Below are 23,810 nucleotides of genomic sequence, written 5' to 3' on the forward strand. Positions count from 1 at the left end.
TGATGTAAACAAATTTAATAGCGAAGATGTTTCGGTTACTTACGATGAAGAATCCGCTCCATTATGTTCCAGTGTAGATTACTTATGATCATGCAGCAACGAAAACTGTATAATGCACTTTTATATGTACGTGTTGTCACCGCCAGGCACCACACTTGCAAGGTGGTAGCCTTTAAATCGGCAGCGGTGCGTTAGTATACGTCGGACCCGCGTGTCACCACTATCAGTGATTGCAGACCGAGCGCCGCCACACGGCAGGTCTAGAGAGACCTCCTAGCACTCGTCCAGTTGTACAGCCGACTTTGCTAGCGATTGTTCACTGTCTACATACGCTATCATTTGCAGAGACGACAGTTTAGCATAGCCTTCATCTACGTCATTTGCTACGCCCTAGCAAGGTGCCATATTCAGTTACTATAAGTACTTTCAAGAATGTATTCTGAACAGATAATATTGTGAATCATGTACCGTTAAGAGCGACGTTCATCATTAATGGATTTAAGTAAAGTATCAAACTAATTACGTCCGCTTTCTGAATTCTCATTCCTTGTCATGTTGCACACCTCACGTCAGTATATTTCTTCCCTCCTCAGGCCAGCGTGCGTGAGCTAAAACGCGTGCATTTCGGCCTCCACTCGTAACGCGGTGTTGGCTCTTCTGTCAACACAGAAGTATGCACAGAATGTAAAGCAGCACTCATACACTCAGAAGTTTCATCACATGGATGTATGTATACAAAGGTGACCACAATACAACCAATGCCAAAGACTTCCACTCTCAGAGATATTTCGTTATGTACATGTATGTGACAGTAAAAATTTACAAATTGCTAGTGTTACACAACTTACTATTTACACTGAAAGAGAACTGATTAAAATTAAGTTAAACAAATAAAGCAGTCAGTTGTAAAGTACTGCTGCAGTGTTATTACGTGAATATTGTGGCATATGGCACTGTTTATATAAATAAATAGCATTGCAAAACGTGGCTGGTTGCTGTAATATTCTACGTAAGAATCAGTCTATATTCTGTACACAGCCACGGGATCAAAATATCAGTTTTTGACAAAATAGCAAGAAGAGTTTCTGTCTGTGATCCAGATACTAAAACAAGGATATGGTCTATCACCAATACTTTTGATATATAAGGTATACCAAACAAAGTTTCATGAAGTTATCAAATAGTTATTATCTGTAATTAAAATTAATGTGATTGGCAATGGAAGCAAATCGCCCAAGAATAGCAAAAAATTATGATAAACAGTAAGATAATACAACAGATAAACATGTTTGCATACGATGGTGGTCCCATAAGTACCCAACCCAGCAAAGAAAACACAAAAAGTTTGGAAAAAATATATTTATTTTTCAACATAATTTCCTTATAGCTCTATACACTTTTCCCAGTGATGTTCAATAAGTTCGATACCCTTTTTATGATGAGAACTCTCTAACTCCTCAAAATAGCTATTAACTGCCAACATCAGGTCTTCATTTGTTGAAAATCTTCGACTACCGAGCCATTTTTTCAAGTCTGTGAACAGAAAATAATCCGAGGGGGCTGAATATGGCGAATAGGGTGCATGAGGTAGCAATTCGAACTTCAATACATTAATTTTGGCCATTGCAATAACGAGCTCATGAGCTGGTGCATTGTCCTGAAGAAACAACACTTTCTTCTTGATCAAAGGCGGCCGTTTTTGGTTGATTTCTTCTCCCAAACGTTGCAATAAGTTCGCATAATACTCGCCGCTGATAGTTTTTCCTTTTTCAAGGTAGTCATTCCAAAAAACCGATGCCATTACATTGCCTGAAGATAAAACGGTCTTCGTCTTCTTTAGAGTCAGTTCTCCAATTTGTGTCCACTGATTTGATTGTTCTGTTGTCTCGGGAGTGTAGTGGTGGATCCATGTTTCATCGTTGGTTATGAAACGGGGCAAAAAATCAGCTTTGTTGCTGCGAAACATCGTTAAACACTCAATTGAAACATCTTCACCATTGCTGGAGTCATCACGTCATTTGGTCGACCCCTGCTATGTGCGTCTTGACAGCTCGTATAGCCTCGTTTAAACTCAGATATCCAATATTTTACTGTTGTCAACGAAGGAGCATTCTCCCATAGCAGAATCTAGCTCAGCTTTAATATTGGTTGCGCGAAGGCCTTTCACAAAAAAAAAGTCTCGCTTAACGATGACCAATTTCCTCCATTTTCACAAGTTCACTCACAACATTCACTATTGATGGCTGCCAAACAAATACCAAACCATGTCACATCTTCAAACTTGAAACATATGCTCCACAGACCGTATTCTTTCTAATCCAGAGACATTTTCCAACAATGCCATCTCTGGTCAGGCCGGGTACTTATGGGACCACCCTCGTACTTCGTTACAGAGATATCAATATACAAAACTAATTCAGATGTGGTTAACAATATACAGAGAAATGACAAAAAAAGGTTCAGATGGCTCTGAGCACTATGGGACTTAACAGCTGTGGTCATCAGTCCCCTAGAACTTAGAACTACTTAAACCTAACTAACCTAAGAACATCACACACATCCATGCCCGAGGCAGGATTCGAACCTGCGACCGTAGCAGTCGCGCGGTTCCGGACTGCGTGGCTAGAACCGCGAGACCACCGCGGCCGGCAGAGAAATAACACTCAACAGCTTACCTTCCATTAGGAAAGTGGGTGCTCATTGACTGTGATGTGATTAATATACACTTCTGGAAATTGAAATAAGAACACCGTGAATTCATTGTCCCAGGAAGGGGAAACTTTATTGACACATTCCTGGGGTCAGATACATCACATGATCACACTGACAGAACCACAGGCACATAGACACAGGCAACAGAGCATGCACAATGTCGGCACTAGTACAGTGTATATCCACCTTTCGCAGCAATGCAGGCTGCTATTCTCCCATGGAGACGATCGTAGAGATGCTAGATGTAGTCCTGTGGAACGGCTTGCCATGCCATTTCCACCTGGCGCCTCAGTTGGACCAGCGTTCGTGCTGGACGTGCAGACCGCGTGAGACGACGCTTCATCCAGTCCCAAACATGCTCAATGGGGGACAGATCCGGAGACATTGCTGGCCAGGGTAGTTGACTTACACCTTCTAGAGCACGTTGGGTGGCACGGGATACATGCGGACGTGCATTGTCCTGTTGGAACAGCAAGTTCCCTTGCCGGTCTAGGGATGGTAGAACGATGGGTTCGATGACGGTTTGGATGTACCGTGCACTATTCAGTGTCCCCTCGACGATCACCACAGGTGTACGGCCAGTGTAGGAGATCGCTCCCCACACCATGATGCCGGGTGTTGGCCCTGTGTGCCTCGGTCGTATGCAGTCCTGATTGTGGCGCTCACCTGCACGGCGCCAAACACGCATACGACCATCATTGGCACCAAGGCAGAAGCGACTCTCATCGCTGAAGCCGACACCTCTCCATTCGTCCCTCCATTCACGCCTGTCGCGACACCACTGGAGGCAGGCTGCACGATGTTGGGGCGTGACCGGAAGACGGCCTAACGGTGTGCGGGACCGTAGCCCTGCTTCATGGAGACGGTTGCGAATGGTCCTCGCCGATACCCCAGGAGCAACAGTGCCCCTAATTTGCTGGGAAGTTGCGGTGCGGTCCCCTACGGCACTGCGTAGGATCCTACGGTCTTGGCGTGCATCCGTGCGTCGCTGCGGTCCTGTCCCAGGACGACGGGCACGTGCACCTTCCGCCGACCACTGGCGACAACATCGATGTACTGTGGAGACCTCACGCCCCACGTGTTGAGCAATTCGGCGGTAAGTCCACCCGGCCTCCCGCATGCCCACTATACGCCCTCGCTCAAAGTCCGTCCACTGCACATACGGTTCACGTCCACGCTGTCGCGGCATGCTACCAGTGTTAAAGACTGCGATGGAGCTCCGTATGCCACGGCAAACTGGCTGACACTGACGGCGGCGGTGCACAAATGCTGCGCAGCTAGCGCCATTCGACGGCCAACACCGCGGTTCCTGGTGTTTCCGCTGTGCCGTGCGTGTGATCATTGCTTGTACAGCCCTCTCGCAGTGTCCGGAGCAAGTATGGTGGGTCTGACGCACCGGTGTCAATGTGTTCTTTTTTCCATTTCCAGGAGTGTATTACAGAGCGCAGCAATCAGACGTCCTTTTTTTTTTTTTTGCAGGTTTTATTTGGAGAATCCAGATTTCAGATAGTGTCTAGCCATTATCAATGCTAAGAACTACAAGTAGTACATGGTCAGATGATACAATAAAAAAACTCATGGCATAACCTAAATGGCTTATACGTTAGATTACACACCACTATTTTCTAGTCTCGATACACATTTCCTGTTGTTCGGGCGTCAGTCGCATTTCTTTGAATACTACAATATAAAGAAGGTAGGCTGTGTGGAGAACATATCGATTGGTTGTATGTCGCCCTCTACGTAATATGTAACATTTAAAGGAAATTTTAAAAAAATGGTTCAAATGGCTCTAAGCACTATGGGACTTAACATCTGAGGTCATCATCAGTCCGCTATACTTAGAGATACTTAAACCTAACTAACCTAAGGACATCACACAAATCCATGTCCGAGGCAGGATTCGAACCTGCGACCCTACCAGCAGTCTGGTTACGGACTGAAGCGCCTAGAAACCGCTCGACCACAGTGGCCGGCGGAAAATAAAAGGACTTCAAATTTTCGTGGGATTACATAAAGTAAAACGTAAGTAAAATCCTTTACATTGCTGTCTGACTTATTTCCACATTTGCTGTAAACATATAAAATATAAGAAAATTTCCAGGTTCACTCTTTGTAAGTTTTCTTCTTTAAACACATACGTAACGTCAGATGGATAAAACCTTTTTTTTAAATTCATTCACTAGACACTAGGAGGCACTATTAGAATTGACCTGATTTAATTGTTTTTATCTTTGTATTATTTTTCTCTTTGCATGAACATCATGACAGGTATGCTGTTGAAAGAGGAACGTCTGGAGTTTTGTTTTGTTAACGACTAGTTGCGTAATAACAAAACTAAACTCCTTCCTCTTTCCTTGTGTATGTAGACCGTTCATGTCAATTTGTTAACGACTAATTGCATAACCCCCCCCCCCCCTGCACCATGGGCCTTGCCGTTGGTGGGGGGGCTTGCGTGCCTCAGAGATACGGATAGCCGTACCGTAGGTGTAACCACAACGGAGGGGTATCTGTTGAGAGGCCAGACAAACGTGTGGGTACTAAAGAGTTGCACCAGCATTTCGGTAGTCTGGATGATTGACTGATCTGGCCTAGTAACACTAACCAAAACGGCCTTGCTGTGCTGGTACTGCGAACGGCTGAAAGCAGGGGCAATTACAGCCATAATTTGTCCCGAGGGCATGTAGCTTTACTGTATGGTTAAATGATGATGGCGTCCTCTTGGGTAAAATATTCCGGAGGTAAAACAGTTCCCCATTCGGATCTCTGGGCGGGGACTACTCAGGAGGACGTCTTTATCAGGAGAAAAACTGGTGTTCTACGGATCGGAGCGTGGAATGTCAGATCCCTTAATCGGGCAGATAGGTTAGAAAATTTAAAAAGGGAAATGGATAGGTTGTAGTTATATATAGTGGTAATTAGTGATGTTCGGTGGCAGGAGGAACAAGACTTCTGGTCAGGTGAATACAGGGTTATAAATACAAAATCAAATAGGGGTAATGAAGGAGTAGGTTTAATAATGAATAAAAAGATAGGAGCGTGGGTAAGCTACTACAAACAGCATAGTGAACGTATTATTGTGACCAAGATAGACACGAATCCCACGTCTACCACACTAGTATAAGTTTATATGCCAACTAGCTCCGCAGATGACGAAGAGATTGATGCAATGCATGATGAGACAAAAGAAATTATTCAGATAGTAAAGGGAGACGAAAATTTAATAGTCATGGGGGAATGGAATTCGATAGTAGGAAAAGGAAGAGAAGTAAACGTAGTTGGTGAATATGGAATGGGGCTAAGAAATGAAAGAGGAAGTCGCCTGGTAGAAATCTGCAAAGTGCATGACTTAACCATAGCTAACACTTGGTTCAAGAATCATGACAGAAGTTTGTATACATGGAAGAGGCCAGGAAATATTGAAAGGCTTCATATAGATTATATGATGGTAATACAGAGATTTAGGAACCAGGTTTTAAATTGTAAGATATTGTCAGGGGCAGATGTGGACTCTGACCACAATCTATTGGTTATGAACTGTAAATTAAAACTGAAGAAACTGCAAAAAGGTGGGGATTTAAGGAGATGGAACCGGGATAAACTGACAGAACGAGAGGTTGTAGAGTTTCAGGGAGAGCATTAGGGAATGATTGACAGGAATTGGGGAAGGAAATACATTAGAAGAAGAACGGGTAGCTTTGAGGTATGAAATAGTGAAGGCAGTAGAGGATCAAGTAGGTAAAAAGACAAGGGCTAGTAGAAATCCTTGGGTAACAGAAGATATGTTGAATGTAATCGATGACAGGCAAAAATATAAAAATGTAGTAAAAGAAGCAGGCAAAAAGGAATACAAAGGCCTCAAAAATGAGATCGACAGGAAGTTCAAAACGGCTAAGCAAGGATGGCTAGAGGACAAATGTCACGACGTAGAGGCATATCTCGCTAGGGTTATGATGGATACTGCCTAAAGGAATAAATATCAAGAGCTCAGATGGAAACACACTTCTAAGCAAAGAAGGGAAAGCAGAAAGGGGAAGGAGTATATAGCGGGTCTATACAAGGGCGATGTACTTGAGAACAATATTGTGGAAATGGAAGAGGATGTAGATGAAGACGAACTGGGAGATATGATACTGCGTGAAGAGTTTGACAGAGCACTGAAAGACCTAAGTCGAAACAAGGCCCCCGGAGTAGACATTGCATTAGAACTACTAACAGTCTTTGGAGAGCCAGCCCTGACAAAACTCTACCATCTGGTGAGTAAGATGTATGAGACAGATGAAATACCCTCAGACGTCAAGAAGAATATAGTAATTCCAATCCCAAACAAAGCATGTGTTGGCAGATGTGGAAATTACAGAACTATCAGTTTAATAAGTCATGGCTGCAAAATACTATCGCGAAATCTTTACAGACGAATGGAAAAACTGGTAGAATCCGACCTAGGGGAAGATCAGTTTGGATTCTGTAGGAATGTTGCAACACGTGAAGCAATACGATTTATCTTAGAAGATAGATTAAGGAAAGGCAAACCTACATTTCTAGAATTTGTAGATTTAGGAGAAGCTTTTGACAATGTTGACTGGAATACTCTCTTTAAAATTTAGAAGGTGGCAGGGGTAAAATACGGGGAGCGAAAGGCTATTTGCAATTTGTACAGAAACCAGATGGCAATTAAAGAATAGAGGGGCATGAAAGGGAAGAAGTGGTTGGGATGGGAGCGAGACAGGGTTGTAACCGATCCCTGATGTTATTCATCTGTATAGTGAGCAAGCAGTAAAGGAAACAAAAGAAAAATTCGGAGTAGGAATTAAAATCCAGGGAGAAGAAATAAAAACTTTGAGGTTCGCTGATGACATAGTAATTCTATCAGAGACAGCAAAGGGCCAGGAAGAGCAGTTGAACAGAATGGACAGTGTCTTGAAAAGAGGAATCTAAGATGAACATCAACAAAAGCAAAACGAGGATAATGGAAAGTAGTCGAATGAAATCGGATGATGCTGAGGGAAATAGATTAGGAAATCAGACACTTAAAGTAGTAAATGAGTTTTGCTTTTTTCGGGAGCAAAATGATGATGGTCGAAGTAGAGAGGATATAAAATGTAGACTGGCAATGGCATTGAAAGCGTTTCTGACGTAGAGAAATTTAGTAACATCGAGTACAGACCTAATAATCATTAAGTCGTTTCTGAAAGTATTTGTATGGAGTGTAGCCATGTATGGAAGTGAAACGTGGACGATAAACAGTTTGGACAAGAAGAGAATAGAAGCTTTCGAAATGTGGTGCTACAGAAGAATGCTGAAGATTAGATGGGTAGATCACATAACTAATGAGGTGATATTGAACAGAGTTGGGAAGAAGAGAAATTTGTGGCACATGTTCACTAGAAGAAGGGATCTGTTGGTAGGTCGTGTTCTGAGGCATCAAGGAATCACTAGATTAGTATTGGAGGGCAGCGTGGAGGGTAAAACACGTAGAGGGAGATCGAGTGATAAATACGCTAAGCAGATTCAGAAGGATGTAGGTTGCAGTAGGTACTGGGAGATGAAGAAGCTTGCAGAGGATAGAGTAGCATGGAGAGCTGCATCAATCCAGTCTCTGGACTGAAGACCACAACAACAGCGGCTGCGTAAACGGTGGTTAGGAAAGGGATAGTTGCGAAAACTCTCCCTACGGTACTCACGCCAATAAGCAGTTGTGAGTAAGACGGCTACGATGAAGCATATTTTCTACATTCTTGACTTTGCAAGAAGTAAGTCGGCAGTTACACTGCATCAGGAATTTTGTATCCGATTCTGTATTGAACCATCAAATAGAAAAAGCATAAGCCATTGATTTAAGCAATTTCAACATACTGGACGTTTCTGCGAAGGAAAAATCCAGGACCACCGCGTGTGTCGGAAGATGATACTATGCGGAGTGTTTTGAAATACGGTTGCGTATGATAAACGTAGAGGTCGGGCCTGAACAACCACTGCCAACCGCAACAAACAGTTTTGTAGTAGCCACTATCAAATGCTTTGTGTTCTCCAGTTTGCTTTGCGTTGTGGATTGCATGCTTTCCTATTTCCTAATTTTGAAATGAGGGAAGAGAATAATCCTGGTGCATAAAGGGATTCGAATGAGGCTTTCCACACAAGAAAAGGAATCGGCGATCCCTATGACCATGTCAGTTCTGCTTCCGTGGAAACACACAACGCGAAAGTACGATGGCAGCCCTTCGAGAGGGAAGCGGGGCTTATTTCCTCGCACCGCTCCTCTCCCCCATGTTCTCGATTTTTACTGTTGTGGCCGACTGCCACGATAGACTATCCACATAGTATCAGACGAATAGAGACAGTTGTGTTTGCAGTCTACGTACATCACCCAGTAGAGCTAGTATGGAACTAGGAATACTTCAACCAACCGTATGGCGAGTTTTGACACTGAATTTGCTCTGCAATCCCTACTGCTTACAACTTGTGCAGGATCTTCTTGACAACGACAAAGTACAATGCACTGAATTTTGTGATTAAACGCTATTATAAATGGTGGAGGGTGACGTGTTTTTACTGCGCTTAATTTCTAGCGACGAAACTACGTTTCATTTCAGTGGAAAAGTGAGTAGCCCCAAGTTCACATACGAGGTCTGCAAAGTCCCCATAAAACATTGCCGCATGAGATACACTCGGCAAAGCTAAACGTGCTCTGTGCCTTATCATGGACAAAAGCTTATGGGCCAATCTTTTTTTTGCGTCTCCTTTCATTGGTATGTAGACTGTATATTTACAATTTATAATTCATGAAACACAAAACGTTTAAATTTGGTACATCTTTTTGGAGACCCTGTATTTTAAATGTTGTAGGTTCTGTATCACTTATTACTCCTTTATCCGTCCGAACTTACTTCATCTGGGATTGCTACAGCCACTAGTCACCTGATAGACGTAAACAGTTGTATGGCATTGTTGAGTATAAGGCACCAGAGGTGCGGGGGGGGGGGGGGGGGGGGGCTCTTGGCGTAGCTTGAGTCACCTAATTGGAGAGGGTTGTCTTCCTCTGTGTACAATGGTTATTTCCTACCCAGTGTGTGAGAGTCTAGATGTGTGTGCAAGTAGCATTGTATTTGTGTTGTGTAATGATGAGAGAAGTGAAAGATGAAACCTGGTGCCGGCAAGTAGCCTTTTGTTCTCGAACAGCAACAAGGGAAATGTACTCACCCGAAGGATGGATCACCATCAACATCAACATGCCCTCACTCTACCAGACTTTGTGGGAGAGGTTTGGAGTGTAAAGGAGGTCACTGGCGGCAAGTGTGGTGATTGGGAGTCACCACTTTTCCTCTAGATGGCCAAACACTGGCGGAGAAAGTGTTATTCACTAACGTAATGCAAACCGACCACCTCGGAGTCAAGCGCCCCCTCCCACGGGTACGAGAGAGATCTCATGTTAGATTAACAACACGACAACGATTTAGCAATTAAAATTCTTTCTAGCATTTCTCTTCATCTTTGTGAATCCTTCCATGTTAATTTGGCCCACGTTCGCCCCACATAAGCAGTCATTCTCATGGAATGTATTGTACCACGCATGCATTGTTCTGTCAGTTTGAGTTTTTATTTAACTGGTATGAAGCCATCGCTGCACAGTCACAACTGACTCACATTTAACGAAATAAAGGACACAAAAATCACGCATCGCCCCATTAAACACCGTGTTCTGACACGACTGCCCTTTAGTGGTGCGTTCCGCAACTACGCCGTGGTGCATATTACGAATGGAAACTAGGAGATATGCTCTCACCATTGATATGTGTCATTTTTCTGCAGTAGTCTTCTAAAACCCCAGAGGTATTTATGGAGAGTACTGCACAAAAAGATGAAAAACAAGTTCAATTTTGCCGTACTCCAGTATCTCATAGGCACTAACCACCTCAAATTTAGTCCCCCCTCCCCCAAATTATGGCTGACAGGCTAAGCACAAGAGAACGTTCACTCAAAAGAGGAATGGAACAACATGTCGGACAGTCCAAACTTACGGTCATATCATTGTGATGAACCCAACATGTAAGATGTAGGATCTCCAATTCACTACAGAACTATGGGTAGCCTTGTATTGATGAGGAGTGATCATACCAGAGAAATTGACGACTGTGTGTGACCTACAAGGTAACCCCCGATGTGGCTGATGGCAGGAGCCACCCATGTACGACTTTCTGGAGTGCAACACATGTGAACTGCACAGAGGTGCGCCAGGCTTTCACAGTTGCCCAAGTATTATACTGGATTTGCTAAAGAAAATTTACGCACGTAGTACAAAATTAGAGAACCTTTCTTTTTATTTTTAATTTTAATTTCGTAGTTTACACCTTGTGTAGAGTGCACGCAGAACAATGTGACGGATAGATGCGCAGTCGGTAGGGCAGGCATGGGAAAAGCAGTAGTGGTGAAAGTCGGAGGCAGTCACTTTATGGGTAAGGCCATGGGGAAGACCTGTTCTAAACTGAAGCCTCTCTCTCTCTCTCTCTCTCTCTCTCTCTCTCTCTCTCTCTCTTTTTGTAAATATCAAGTGGAGCCCCTCCGTGTCCACACTTGCATGATGACCTTCAAAAAGATCTTCTGCCACCTTTTCTTAGGTCTGCCTTGTTAACCATTAGCAATTTTCAGAGTGTGTGCTACATCAGATCAATTTCCTCGGGACAGGTAACATAGAAATCTCCACCCAAGTCTAAAGAAAACTTCAGTATGTTAACTGAATTTCATATGCAGAAGCATATTATGTAATATTCAGCAAACGCAAAATCATAACGACCTCTATCTTTCTTTGCTAACTTCGAATTTCGCATAGTGTCTTATTTAAATGCAAATATCACAACAGCTATGACAATAAACAAAACGCTGGGCGTATCATCATGTAACTTACAGATATTGCTATAATTAAGGAAAAATGATTTTTTTACCTAATAGTTTCTGTAAAATCGTTTGAGAACGTTTGCAGTGTGTGCCCATCAGTTCCTCATCGTACTACGTCACTAACTGGGCGAAAGTGAGCAAACAATATTTTCCTTCCTTTCTGAACAGACGAATGAACTCGCCCAGCATATCGTACGAAAACTGGTCGCTTCACATAGGACACCATATCCTGTGTAGACTCTACCATACATTAGCTTTTGTGATACCAAACGAATAAATAAAACTCAATGAAAATTTTATCAAAGCCCAAGAAAGAGGTTTCTTTATCTCGCTCATATCATATTCGTCACACACACACACACACACAAATTACTTGCCAAGGGCATATTCAGAACAATCGTGGACACGTGCTGGTAGTATCTACTCCGCTACATTCGCCATACAAGGAAGCGGACCCAACAAGCCTTTAAAAGTCGGCTGTATGTAGTGATGAATCACTGTGTACACTATGGAAAGACTCTGAGAGTCATGTGTGGAAATGGCTTTTTGTCCAAGTGCTCATGACAAAAATGTGCAACTATTTTATACTACTTGGTGTTTCAATATATCGTTATTGACGACTTAACAAAAGAAAGCCCTTTCTCAAAAGTTTAGATTGTGGGACATCCAATGCCCATGAACTTTCGAATGTGTCGTAAAATATAATGCCTGGAAATTACCTTATATTAGCTAAAATTTTATTTATGCATTCTCAGCAAAATAGATTATTTAATGAAAAAGTCAGCAGATTGTTTACTATTCAAATAACATATATTGTTATTAGTAACATCAATATTGCATTGTAAACATTAAAATATAATCTTATATTAGCAATAGATGTTTGTTAGTTATCAAAAGTATTTTAGACAATCACACTTGAGAAAAAGGACTATATGTTGTGGTTGGCAGGAGAGCCAACATCGGGTCTAAAGGAGGCCGAAATGCACGCGTTTTAGCTCACGCAGGCTGGCGTGAGGTCTGGAACATGACAAGGGAATTAGAAATGAGAAAAACGGACGTAGCTGGTGGAATACTTAACTTTAATCCAGTAATGATGAACGTCGCTCTTGACGTTACACATTTCACAATATAAATAGTACTGATAATGGCGCCTTGCTAGGTCGTAGCAAATAACGTAGCTGAAAGCTATGCTAACTATCGTCTCGGCAAATGAGAGCGTATTTTGTCAGTGAACCATCGCTAGCATAGTCGGCTGTACAACTGGGCGAGTGCTAGGAAGTCTCTCTAGACCTGCCGTGTGGCGGCGCTCGGTCTGCAATCACTGATAGTGGCGACACGCGGGTCCGACGTATACTATCGGACCGCGGCCGATTTAAAGGCTACCACCTAGCAAGTGTGGTGTCTGGCGGTGACACCACACTATATACATTAAATCTCGAATAAAAAACATTGAAACATAGGCACGGCAGTCATTGCTTACTTGTTTTTCCATTCAGTGTTTCTGGATGTCTGAATCTGGAAAAATTTCTTTTTCCTAATTTTTTGATAATAATTTGATGAGAAATGAAGCAAAAGACGTAGATTTCAAAGATTATAAAATGGTTTCTCCCATCTTTGACATCTTTCGAACATTTCTGATGGTTTTAGTACCAGTTAACTCCTCATTGACTTTTACTATCAACAATATATATTGTAAACAATGCGCAAAAAAGTTTTAGCTGGAATATGTTAATTTTCAACATTACGTTTTATGATGTGTTTGTGAGTGCATGTGCACCATATGTCCCAGAATCCAAACATTTTTATAATAGGCTTTTTTGTTGAGTCCTCAACAACAACACATTAAAACACCAAGTAGTATATAATAGTTCCACATTTTTCATGGGCTCCCAGACTATTTGTTAGCTGAACTGTGCTTGGTTATACTGTAACAGATTGAGACAAGCTAAGTGAAGTATGTGACACATATTCAGTTCACTCTGTGTACTGTGTATGAAAATACAAAATATTACAACATATAGTTTCACTAATATTAATTGCTGTTCATTATATTATTTTTAATCATAATGAATGTCACTATTATTTAATTAAGTAAAAGATTTGTGTATTTGGTACATAAACACTGTCATATTTCTGGTATTTTCATAATGAATCTATAAATGTAAAGTTATATCACAAATATTGATAAGACAACTGGAAAATAATTATATGTTTAATTAATTATTGATCAGTCTAGATTGTGGACCTAGAAACAATGACAACATAAATCTACTTACATTTTCGTTGCAGTATATTCTGTTTTGAAATCCCTGAAGTCTCTGCTATCCCGCAATTTGGGTCATAGTTCTGTGAACCTCTCCTAAAGGTCAGGAGCCTACAACGTTTACTGCTGTGCTCGCCATTATTACTGCACAGAACAAAACACCGTCGCATCTGTAGCATTAGTTGGACAACATGTCAGTGTCAGGTGAGATGTCTACAGATTGTGAATCCTCCACAAGTGAAGCTGATTCATGAAAATTGAAGTAAAAAGAAAGACACAGTTGTTAAAATTTGAAAAACTTTGTGTGAAAGAAGAAAACAAGGACGATCCCTAGTGTTTGGAAAAGAAGTTTCGCAAGACAGGAAAGGTTATGTTCCTCATATGGAAATTAATTGAAAAAGAAGAGATTCCAGAAAGTGTACAAATACTGCAGAAAAAAGTAAGATGTTTTCTATATTTTATTAGCTTCCAGGTCTGATATTAAGTGCAAAAATACATGCTACTAGTAATTTTGCAAATATAATCTTTTCAGATGTTTTCAGGCTATTGACCATGATGAGCAGAAGAAATGCTTCAAACTGTTTTGGGATACTGAGGATAAATTATTGCAAAATGATATATTTCTTCAGTAAATAAAGAAGAAAGATAAACTTTCCATAAGAAAGAAAGAAGTAAGAAGAAGGACCATTATTGGAGTGCAAATAGATGACAAGCCTATCTGCAGACAATTTTTGCTTTCCACATTCCAAATTTCAGAAATTAGACTCAGCCCTATAAGGGATTCTTTACATACAGGTTAGGCCTTTCATTGTTATTATTATCAGATTTAATTCTGTACACTCAATACAGATGCAAACTCGATTTAACATGTTTCCAGCAATGAAAATGTAACAAAACTTGACGGTGTAACACAGGAATGTAAGAACTAATGAAGAGACATTTTTGACACTGGATTAATTTTTTTAACTGGATAGCTGAAACATTTGTTTTTTTTTCAGAAGGTATTATAGAGGAACATAGGGGAAACCACCTTAATCACTCCAAAAAAGTAACTAAAGATGTGTGGCAAGTTGTAAAAGATCCATTGAAGCAGATTCGTCAAAAAGAAGCTCATTACTGCAGGTCAAAAATGGAAAGAAAATATTGCGAAAATCTTGCATTAAATGTTGTAAAGTTGTATAGCACTTTCAAGCAGTATTTTTATGATTAAATTGGGAAACAACTGAACACGAGTTGTAATAAATATCATAAATACTTCAGGGCACACAGTGAGTACTCTTTAAGGCATCGAAGAACAGACTTCTGTGATTACTATACTGAATGTGAAACATCCCTCAGAGTAAGTCCAGGGAGTGAATGTAAAGTTCAATATCTTCTTGATAACCAAGGTTGAAAGTTACAACAGCATTAAATAAAAAATTCTGTCAAAAACAAGTAAAGATGACTGTAATATATTTGTGTTAGATTTTGATTATTCTCAAAACCTCCGCCTCCCACATCCACATGTAACTGTTCTGTTCTACAAAAGGTTGCTGTGGCTTTTGGTGTCATAATGGTAGTAGTACTTTCTATTGCTTTTTAGAGTGAGTATCCAAAAAAATCAAAATTCAGTATGTCCCTTTCTGTCATTTTATTATATTGAAATTTAAAGAAATGTGAGATACAAAGAATAGTGTTAGTTTCAGATTCATGCTGGTGTAGAAGAACAATAATGTAGTGTAAAAGTTCTGTGCTTGGCTATCAAGACCCTTAAAGTAAATGTAGAACATATTTTCCCTGTAAGAGGACATTCTTACAGTAAGTGTGATAGAAACCAAGATAAACATGCAAGCTATTAAAACAAACAGAGAATACAGAAGCAGTGGAGGAGTGAATGAACTTTATGAAAGAGAGCAGAAAACATTCACAACCTGTATCTGCTACTTTCATCACAGATTGGGCATCAGCACTCAGTCCAATGTTTTTTTTAAAAAATGACTGGTGCCAAGGGATAGCGCCAAGGGATACAAATTTTGTGTTCAGAAATATGCAAAACTTTTTTATGTAAGAATGATGATTTATTAGATTCCGAGTCTTCTTTTTCAATGCACAAACCCTTTCATTATTCGTTAATGTGTAGATTTCTGAAATGCACTTATCTCAAATTATGTGACGTAAGGAAACCAGACGTCATGGCATTTGCTGTCCTTACCTAAATATTTGTAACCTGAAAATGTGGAGCGGTATGAGAAAGTATTATCTCTGTACAGTGAGGTTGAAATATCTGATTGTGACACTGAGGGTAAATAATAGCAGGTATGATAAAGGAGGAATAAAGTTGGTAAAGTGTGATGAAAATTTAAAGAGTATTATTTGCATTTATAATCCTAAACTTTAACCTAAATTATACCACATCCAAAATGACTTTATACAGTATCCCAGCACTAGTAAAAAGGAGTATACGTACATTCTTTGCAAACAACAGCGTGTGTTAGGTAACTTTAATGTGATATGTATCTGTGTTACGGAGTATACTGAAAATTTTGTTAAACTTGCATACATAATTCTTAGAAAGAAATGTGAATGACATTTAAGCTTGTTTTACTATGTAGTGATGAGTTATTGAAGATGTAAACCTTACCATGTAGTTTCTTCAAAAAATTTAAATCTATTTTCGCTGTTATTGTCTTTAACTCCTAAATTGTTAAATCATATGAATATTACATAAATGAAGCTAATATATTATTTCTGACTAGAATCTCTGTTTACATTTTATTAAGTATGCCAGGGTCATCTCAATAACATTTTAATTGTTTAACATAATTGTAGTTTAGTTAATATCATGTTGAAACAATACTTGCACTGATTTTTATTGTTAAGAAAATAAAAATACTTTGGCAGCTGCACCCACCAAAGCAGTGCAAGTTGAGATCACAGGAGTGAAAGACCAATAAGACCAACATAGTACGAGATCATGTTCATACACAAATGTTAAAATGATCTTGGTTTTGTGAAAAGTCAATGAAAAACATCGAAAATATTAAATGGCTCACGTAATTTTATTCTTTACGTCTGTGCTCTTATTGTGGAGTCCCAAAACTGCCCAACTTTATAGCGCAGGACTGGGATTTGGAAGCAAACAGATAAAGGTTATTGTTATCATCAACAACTAGGCACACAAGATTAATTTATAAAATTGCTGTTTCATTCTCCCTCCACAATGTTGTTCAACTGTGATAGGTCTCGTAGTCTCGTAGAAGGAAACATGACTGAAATGAATATTTTTAATCGCATTTTTGGGTGGGGAGTGTTGCAAGGGTGACAAATTTTTTCCCCAGTTCGAACTGAAACCAGTAGTTGATTTCGATAGCAAAATGACTGAGGTTTATACGAAAATATGTTACTTGACAGCATAATTTCCATACTCTGGTAACAGTCTGAATCCGGTCGTTGCTGTATTGGATTTTACAAATCTCCCGAGGACTTTAGCAATGCCATTTGGACTATGTAAGGTGCATATTCTGGCCTTAGCTGCTCACATACACGCACGTGTCAATTCACCCCAAACCCAGTAATATCTATGGTAGTCGTTATTTAGGAATAGTGGAGCAAAATCTGCCTTCCCTGAATCAGATTTCTGTGGGATGCCTTCCCCTAGAGATTAACACTCTAACAGTAGCAGAAAGAGGTAGTAGTTTCTGTATCAGCTAATATGACTAGGGATTTTGGAATGAACAGAATGCGTGTTTGTAAACATTTAACCACATCGTTTATTATGGATGAGTCTAGGTGACCTGATAACCTCAAAAATTTTCAAAAAGTGTTAGTAGTTCCTTGCGTCGTTTGTCGGTATAAATACTTGATAATCTTTAGTGATAATCAAATTGTTTACTGCTAACAGGTTTTCGACTTAGGCAATCATCAGGTAACAACTGCCTATCATGTACAATGACACGTGCCAAAGACCAAGTCTTTGTAACTAAAGACAGTAATAACAGCACAAAATCATTGGTCACCTTGAAAGAGGTCTGTTATTTTTGTGCCTCCACCATAAGTTGATGAAGTATTGAATAGAATTGGGGAGAAGAGGAATTTGTGGCACAACTTGACAAAAAGAAGGGACCAGTTAGCAGGACATGTTCTGAGGCATCAAGGGATCACAAATTTAGCATTGGAGGCAGCGTGGAGGGATCGTAGAGGGAGACCAAGAGATGAATACACTAAGCAGATTCAGAAGGATGTAGGTTGCAGTAAGTACTGGGAGATGAAGAAGCTTGCACACAATAGGGTAGCATGGAGAGCTGCATCAAACCAGTCTCAGGACTGAAGACCACAACAACAACAACAAGTTTATCTTTTCCTGACTTAATAATGTGTTATTCAGTATTTCTGTCAGGTGTTCTTTTGTCTGTCACATTTCGATCCCTTCATTTGTGCAAGACACTTGAGTTGATTTTATTTTCCAGTTAATGGGATCAGCTGCCTCGTTCCTTCCCAATGCCTAGTCCCTTTCTAATTACGTGCATGACATGAAAACATGATGACATAGCTTCAAGTTAGAGGCAGTCTTTTTCTGTTTTTCTCTGGGAGTCGTGGGGAGGGTTCGTTGGTTTTCTTTATGCCTGCCAGCAGAAGCGAGCCTTCTCGCCATTGCAAAAATCTAGACACAGAACTTTTTAGAACTTCTTGAACCTTCCCCTGTTCAGAAAGAACCTAGGGGCAACGGCCCCCTGTGTTTACCCAGCCCCTCTGATTGGCTTAGTGACCTACGCTTTTTAACAGCCGCCGGTGACTGGTCAATTGCCATCGCTCAATAAGAAACTCACTCTTGACACAGCGTCCGGGGAACGTTTGCGAAGTTCCGTTAGAGGCACTCGGACACGAGTAGCCAGTGAGTACACAAGTTCTGCTGGAACATGGAGTTATATAGTCTACTACGTCAGTTAGAGATTTTATAAGTTAGGTCACATTCAAACCTGGTAACCGTCAAGAGAAGGGAGGGTTCCACCTTACTCGTTTTTGGTTTTGTGCGTGAAGTTTAATCACTTCATCCGTAACTTAAAATCATGAAGTCAAACTGTTGCATTAGCCTGTATGTAATCGCGTTGTCACGCTATTGAAACGGTTATTAATTTTGCGCTAGTTGGCCCCAGCGATCTTCAGATGCAGCTAGGTGGTTAATGTGTGAATTCTGTTTGTTCTACACTACTCAGTGCTGAGTGAATCTTGTGACTTTTTTTTCCGTAGTGTCAGATGGCATGCAATCATCGGCCATTAGAACTCTGACTGTAATGTCCTTAACTGGAGTAAACTCTGGTCCTCAAGTCTATCGATCAATAACAGTCATGGCTGCCTATAATCTATAATAGTTTCGGATGACGGGTCGTCCCCTCTTGCTAATTTCTGTCGCTCTAGATTACTTGTGTGACTGCATGTATGTACATCCATTCTAAAGTAAGCCAGAACGTACGAAGAGTTTTTTCACGGCGAGTTCTCAAGCTAAATTAATGATATCTAATCCTCCTTTGTGTATATCTAAGGAACAAATGTGGTACAGGCGTGTGATTTTCTTGTATATGTTCAATCCGGTGTCAAGCTTTGCAGTAAAAAACGAAATTTCTCAACGGAGGCTAATTGTCATTTATGATTATTCCATCTCTCTTTACCTTCAGATAGTATTGGTATGATATCAGAAATCCATAAAAAAAATACTTGTTCAGTGGATGTAAATAGCTTTGTCAATGCATATTCGTAGTGAATCAGTACATATCCGTTAAGTTTGTTTCTTGTTTTTCCTTCTTCTAGATCAATTAATAAGTCAGGGTCCCGTGCGACTCTTCCACACGCAGTGAACTTTTTATCCGCCCGTGAAGTATGGTAAGAAAGTGGAACCTTGCCCAATGTGCTAACTTAAATAGGTTACCCCCATCGTTATCGTGACAACCATGTTCACAATTAGTCAACTGATCAGGTAATACGGCGTAACTAGGCTCACTTTGTTATTAGTGGAAACTATGGACAAAATTAAGACATAACCGTTTCGCGTAGCGAGTTTACTTGGGGTTGCAACATGAAATACGGAGCCATGCCACAGGTCAATTAAGACAACCCCCTTTCAGTGTTGTTGAAGAGGAAACGTTCACGTCTTATACGAGAGACGTTCAATAAGTAATGCAACACGTTGGTTTTTTTTTGTTTTTTTTTTAAAGCAGCTCGATTTTCTCAGTATTCGAATATACAGTATTATTCTCCTCTCTTTTTTTTTGGCTGCAAAAACCGATTTTCAACATAATCCCCGTTCAATGTCACCACCTCAATGCAGCTTACTGGGCTGAGGATACGGCTTTGAACTTTTTCTTCAGAGGAGAGTGTGGCGTGTACGGTTTGATTACGTGTTGTACAATTTCAGCAAGATTACAATAAAATGTAACATGAGGTTTTATTTAATCACTGCTTTTCCCGGCTAGTGATCGTTATTTTGTTAAAGGAATCTCCACCTCTGAACGTGTAGCAATGTTGTCTGTCAAGCAGTGTAAATGGCACTAAGTTCATGTACAGACGTAATCACACAGAACCAGCAAACAAGCAAAATGCATGTTAAGTAATCTGAACTAAACAAGAGTAACGATTTGTAGTAATTTTCAGTGCTGATGTATAATACTGTAGTCTCTTTACTAGTTGCACAATGTTTATCGAATTTAACGTTACTGTTATTCAAGGTGCCAACACTTTTCTTTAAGCAAAATGAACAGTTTTGTCACACAATACCACACGCATACAACACTAATATATTTTTTGCTGTCAAAATATTTCATAAAAGTTGTTACGAAATAACCAGGCATCAGCAGATAAGAATTTATATCACGTTTGCATTCATAAAAGTTCACAATCTAATTGAAATTTATCGATTCTGCTTCAGGCTCTGTTTTACAGCTAACAAATAATATATATTAAATGCTTTTGTATCTTCATTATATGCATTAAAATTTGAAAATATTTCTCAGTGTTAATCACTTATTATTTAGAATTTACCAATAAACCGCGCTGTAGATCAATAGCGCTATTGAATGCGCTCTTTTGTAGCTGATCAGAAAACTTAACATTTATGTAGGAGGAGAATCGCAATGAAGTAAAACTCGAAACAAAGAAGATTCATATCAGTGACATATAAACTCTATTTTTCAAACAATAAATTAGCAATGTGTTTCTTGAGTTTCTCCCGGCGTATTTGATAATCAAAATATCCACGGGTGTACTGCCGGTATATAGTATAGTGTCCAACGGGCACAATATTTCGGCGATCAAACATGTCGCCATCATCAGGTGAACTGACGGACTGAGCTCCTGTGAACGTGCCGACACGTAGATCCGTACGCTACGGCTGCTCAGGGGGAACTGGGTTCGGTCGCGGCGGCGGCCGATTTAAATACCCTCCGCCCGCGGCGCGCTCCCTCCGCCGTCCGCGCCAATACATTTGCAACTGGCTACTAAGTTCACTTCTTTTTCCTGGGATTGGATTGATGGTGTCACCTGAGTGTCAGCTGATTCCGCCCATAAGAAGGCTACGCGACGTCAAACAGCTAAGTACTCACGTCTCCTTGACACACCATCTCTGCAGGTTCCGTGCAAGACTGTCATCAATTTGAGTGGCATGGTGTTGAGTGATGATACGGTCTCGGTTTTGCAGAAAGGTCTCAACTCCGCTCCCACCCCCAAGTTCACTTCGGTCGCAGAAATTGTAAGTCTGTTGAACAGGTTGCAGCTCGACTTCCGCCAGAATCAGCCTAGGAAATACGTCGTGAAACTTGTCGTGCGTTGACGAAATCCAAGCCGATGAAGTCAAATATCAGCAGTAAAGAGAGGGCGGTCATTCGTGATCTGAGGGAACGCTCTGAAATTGTTGTCTTACCGACTGACAAAGGCAATGCTACAGTTGTTGTCTCCCATAAGGACTACACTGATAAGATGCAGAGCGTGCTAAATGATGATTCCTTCCGGAAGATCAGCGTTGACCCTACAAAGAAGGTGGAGAACAAGACGAGGGTTCTTCTCAAGGACGCAGATTTACCGGAGGGTGACGCTAAGAAATTGTTACCCCAAGGTCCGGTACCGCCTAGACTATATGGACTCCCAAAGGTTCACAAAAAGGGGGTACCATTACGCCCCATTGTCAGCAACATCAGGGCACCTACATATTTGTTGGCCAAATACCTGACGGGAATATTAAGTCCTTATGTGGGTAAATGCCCTCATCACATCCATAATTCCGTGGATTTTGTTAAACGCCTTGATAGTTTCATGTTGGATGAGTCAGATATAATGGTGAGTTTTTACGTCGTTTCCTTGTTTACGAGGGTACCCCTGCGAGAGTCGCTAGAATTGATTAGTCAGAAGTTTGACGAGAATACCACTGAACTTTTTAGGCATGTCTTGACTTCCACGTGGAGAATACTACGAACAAACGGAGGGAGTCGCCATGGGTAGCCCACTCTCACCGGTGGTAGCGAATTTGTACATGGAGAGCTTCGAGGAGGAAGCCCTGTCGTCATCCGAATGGAAACCTACTTGCTTTTTCCGTTACGTGGACGACACGTTCGTCATCTGGCCACATGGTATGGATAAACTCCTTGACTTCCTTACACATCTAAACTCCATACACCCCAACATCAAATTCACTATGGAGACTGAAACGGAGGGTAAATTACCTTTCCTTGACGTCTTGGTCAAGAGAAGGTCTGGCGGCACCCTAGGTCATGGGGTGTATCGGCAGACAACGCACACTGATCTGTATTTGCACGCAGACAGCTGCCACCACCCTTCACAGAGGAATGGGGTACTTAAAACTCTAGTACATAGGGCGCGCACTATCTCTGACGCAGAGAGTCTACCCCAGGAATTGGAACATCTGAGAACTGTATTTCGAAAAAATGGGTACTCAGAGTGGCAGATTCAACGTGCTCTCCGCCCAACCACTGCAGCACAACCTGTTGAGATGGATGAAGTCACGAGGGAGGAGGTAGGCACTGCATTTATTCCATACACAGGCGACTCTCGGGGAAAATCGCCCGCATTCTGAAGAAACGCCGGGTCGGAACTGTGATTTGTCCTCCGAATAAAACTTGTGCACTGGTTGGGAGCGCCAAAGATGACCTCGGTTTGAGGAAGGCCGGCGTGTACCAGATTCCGTGTCAATGTGGCAAGTCGTATATTGGTCAGACGACGCGTACCGTCGAGGATCGATACCGTGAACACCAGAGGCACACTCGACTGATGTATCCGAGCAAGTCGGCGGTCGCTGAACATTGTTTGTCGGAAAATCACTCTATGGAGTATGACCGCACGAGGATTCTGGTACAGACGTCGAGATACTGGGACAGCGTTGTTAGAGAGGCCATCGAAATTCGCACCAATGACGACTTCATAAACCGTGACTGTGGCTATAATCTTAGCAAGGCTTGGGAACCAGTGATTGGGTTAATCAAGAGTAAATCGAGCAAACGTATAGTTGTGACGACTACGGCGGACAGAGCCATCACACCGACGTCATCTCAGACGCCGTCGCAATCTGTTCCACCGCGCGACCGTGGCCCGGGGCGCGGACGGCGGAGGGAGCGCGCCGAGGGCGGAGGGCATTTAAATCGGCCGCCGCCGCGCCGCCCCCTGCGGAAGCTGGAGCGGACTTCTGCACTTTGCGACAACCACGATCGACGCTGCCAACATAGCAACGCCGCCCCGACCTCGAACTCCGCCTGACTACTCCCGCCAGATGCCGCCGGACATCCTTGCGGCCATCACTGAGAAGAACCGGGTCTACCGGGAGTGGCAGCGGACAATAAATGCCGACACCAAGCGCCTCCTCAACAGGATGCGGCGGGACATCCGGGTCGCCATTGACAACCATCGCAATCGCGACTGGAATAACAAGGTCGCCACCCTCTGTCTTGACGACGGCACGGCCTGGCAG

This window comes from Schistocerca gregaria, chromosome 1 (assembly GCF_023897955.1).
Source record: "Schistocerca gregaria isolate iqSchGreg1 chromosome 1, iqSchGreg1.2, whole genome shotgun sequence".
Lineage (NCBI taxonomy): Eukaryota > Metazoa > Arthropoda > Insecta > Orthoptera > Acrididae > Schistocerca > Schistocerca gregaria.